We start from the raw sequence: 3,633 nt of genomic DNA on the forward strand, positions 1-3,633 counted from the left end.
AAGAGAGAGAGGAGAGAAGGGAGAGAGAGAGAAAGAGAGAGGAGAGAAGGGGGAGAGAGAGAAAGAGAGAGGAGAGAAGGGGAAGAGAGAGAAAGAGAGAGGAGAGCAGGGGAAGAGAGAGAAAGAGAGAGGAGAGAAGGGGAAGAGAGAGAAAGAGAGAGGAGCGAGAAGGAGAGAGAGAAAGAGAGAGGAGAGAAGGGAAAGAGAGAGGAGCGAGAAGGAGAGAAAGAGAGAGGAGCGAGAAGGAGAGAGAGAAAGAGAGAGAGGAGAGAAGGGGGAGAGAGAGAAAGAGAGAGGAGCGAGAAGGAGAGAAAGAGAGAAAAAGAGGCAGGGGTTGAGTATGGGTTTTACGTCTTCAGTTTAAAGGGATGAGTGCGAAATAATATGAGATGAAATGCAATTTGTTGTTGTGGTGGTGTGGTCAAATGAAACAACGGAAAGTATGAATCTGTTGTGTTCTAGGGAATGAAAATACGTGGCACAATAAAGGAAGGCATTTATTTACAAATATCATTGCATCTTCAACGCCCTCCTTTCCTTATGTTAATATGTGTGCTATTATGAATGTGTGTAGAGCATCGTGGAGGAAAGCTGGAAAATTCATCTGCAATAACATTTCCGGAAGCATAAATATAAAAAGTTGTTGGATCACGCCGGTCCCTCCTCTCTGTGCATCAGTGGTCCCAGTGGGTCTAGAAACATTGGTGGTATTGATCCACAGTTGTCAATAAGTCCTAACACCATCGCCTACTGGTTTGTGTCAGGTGACCTGACAGAGAGTGACCTAACAAGAGAGTAACCTGACAGAGAGTGACCTGTCACACCCACAGCTGCTCAGTCTTGAAGACAGAGAGTGACCTGACGGAGTGACCTAACAAGAGAGTGACCTGACAGAGATAGGGGGTTCTATTTAAACGCTGAGGCTAAAACACACACACATAGGAATATGCTAATGGTATACATAGGAATATGCTAATGATGTACATAGGAATATGCTAATGTGTATATAGGAATATGCTAATCAGTTGGTCTGTCCTTATAATGTCAGGTTAGGGGCGGGGTCATGCTCTGTAGCTGAGAGAGAGATAAACAGAAAGATATCAACAGGAAGAGATAGTAGCTAGAGAAAGACAGAGAGAGCTAGATAGAGAGAGAGATAAACAGAAAGAAATAGATAGTAGCTAGAGAAAGAGAGAGAGAGAAACAGAAAGAGATAGATAGTAGCTAGAGAAAGAGAGAGAAACAGAAAGAGAGAGAGACCTCAGTGACAGAGAGAGAAACAGAAAGAGAGAGACCTCAGTGACAGAGAGAGAAACAGAAAGAGAGAGAGACCTCAGTGACAGAGAGAGAAACAGAAAGAGAGAGAGACCTCAGTGACAGAGAGAGAAACAGAAAGAGAGAGAGACCTCAGTGACAGAGAGAGAAACAGAAAGAGAGAGACCTCAGCGACAGAGAGAGATAAACAGAAAGAGAGAGAGACCTCAGTGACAGAGAGAGAAACAGAAAAGAGAGAGACCTCAGTGACAGAGAGAGAAACAGAAAGAGAGAGACCTCAGTGACAGAGAGAGAGAAACAGAAAGAGAGAGACCTCAGTGAGTGTCGCTGGGTTACAGAACCAGTGTGACGCTGTCCAAATCATCACCCAGTAATCTCCTCCCATCTCACCCAGCCCTCAAACTTTCTCACAGCCTGTTTAACAGTGTGAAGCCCATTGCAGGAAAAATACCATTAAAATAGGGCTTTCAATCAACAGGAGAACACACAGTCGACAGAACACCTCAAATTATATTTGTTGAATAATAATGACATTATAGTTGTTAGCTAGTAGGCATTTTAATAGTTAAGTTATGCTAGAAGACAAGCTATTAATAACTAATATAAACTGGGTGGTTCCAGCCCTGAATGCTGATTGGCTGACAGCCGTGGTATATCAGTCTGTATACCACAGGTTAGGACAAAACATGTATTTTTACTGCTCTAATTACGTTGGTAACCAGTTTATAACAGCAGTAAGGCACCTCAGGGGTTTGTGGTTTATGGCCAATATACCACGGCTATGGACTGTATCCAGGCACTCCACGTTGCATCGTGCCTAAGAACATCCCTTAGCCGTGGTATATTGGCCATATACCACACCTCCTCGGTCCTTATTGGTTAATTATATCTCTGCCCGTGTGGATAAAATAAACTCAAGACAGGCAGTCCACAAAGTAGCCTAACCACAACATATCAAATAGACGGGAGTTTTTTCATCACTGGTTATTTAGAGAAATCACGATTTTGAAGGGTTTTAGTATCTTTGAATTTTGTAAACTTCAAAGAGAGAGGGTGGAGCTCCTAGATCCGGTTCTAGCACCTCTTCATATCTTCTCCTAACATGTATGGACCCAGAACTTAACCGAGCAGCTGACCAATTACGCAATACTTTAGTTCTGTGTTCTTGGGGGATACATTTTTGCAAAACGAGAATGGAATATTGCTGCTCACAACTGCACAGATATACACAACATTACCACACTGTTTTTATCTGCATATATTAAATCGTCACTTTCTCATGAAATGTCTCATTTAAAGGGGAAGTTTTGAGACCTCGTGCTAGAAGTGTTGTGGTTTCAGCCTTTTTTGCCCACTGTGGGTGTATCTCTTCAGAAGAGTCAAGCGTTGTCTGTATCAATAATCAATCATTATGAATGCTCAGCCTATTCCCTAGTGCACTAGAAAGTGCATTTTCAAAAGTAGTACACTTAAAGGATTAAATTGTCAATCAATCAATCAAATGTAATTTATAAAGCCCTTTTACATTAGCAGTTGTCACCAAGTGCTTTGCAGATGCCCAGGCTAACAGAGAGCAAGCAATGTTGAGGCAGAAGCATAGTTCAAAACCTCTCAAGAAGGAAAGTTAGCATTTATTGGGATGACTCGTGTTCTGGAGGCAGCTCTGCAGGGTGGTCACCAGCTGGCACAGTCACAATGTTATAGAACCTAACCTTAAGCACACTGTTAACCTTATGCCCAACGTTCAATTATATACTGAACAAAAATATGAAGTGTTGGTCCCATGTTTCATGTAACTTAAATAAAAGATCTCTGCCAAGTGGGTGGGCCTGGCTCCCTAGTGGGTGGGCCTGGCTCCCTAGTGGGTGGGTCTGGCTCCCCAGTGGGTGGGCCTGGCTCCCTAGTGGGTGGGCCTGGCTCCCTAGTGGGTGGGTCTGGCTCCCTAGTGGGTGGGCCTGGCTCCCCAGTGGGTGGGTCTGGCTCCCAGTGGGTGGGCCTGGCTCCCTAGTGGGTGGGCCTGGCTCCCTAGTGGGTGGGTCTGGCTCCCCAGTGGGTGGGCCTGGCTCCCTAGTGGGTGGGTCTGGCTCCCCAGTGGGTGGGCCTGGCTCCCTAGTGGGTGGGTCTGGCTCCCTAGTGGGTGGGCCTGGCTCCCTAGTGGGTGGGCCTGGCTCCCCAGTGGTGGGCCTGGCTCCCTAGTGGGTGGGCCTGGCTCCCAGTGGGTGGGCCTGGCCCCTAGTGGGTGGGCCTGGCTCCCCAGTGGGTGGGCCTGGCCCCTAGTGGGGTGGGTCTGGCTCCCAAGTGGGTGGGCCTGGCTCCCTAGTGGGTGGGTCTGGCTGCCAAGTGGGTGGGCCTGGCTCC

Source organism: Oncorhynchus masou, unplaced genomic scaffold (assembly GCF_036934945.1).
Source record: "Oncorhynchus masou masou isolate Uvic2021 unplaced genomic scaffold, UVic_Omas_1.1 unplaced_scaffold_7917, whole genome shotgun sequence".
In the NCBI taxonomy this organism is placed as follows: Eukaryota; Metazoa; Chordata; class Actinopteri; order Salmoniformes; family Salmonidae; genus Oncorhynchus; species Oncorhynchus masou.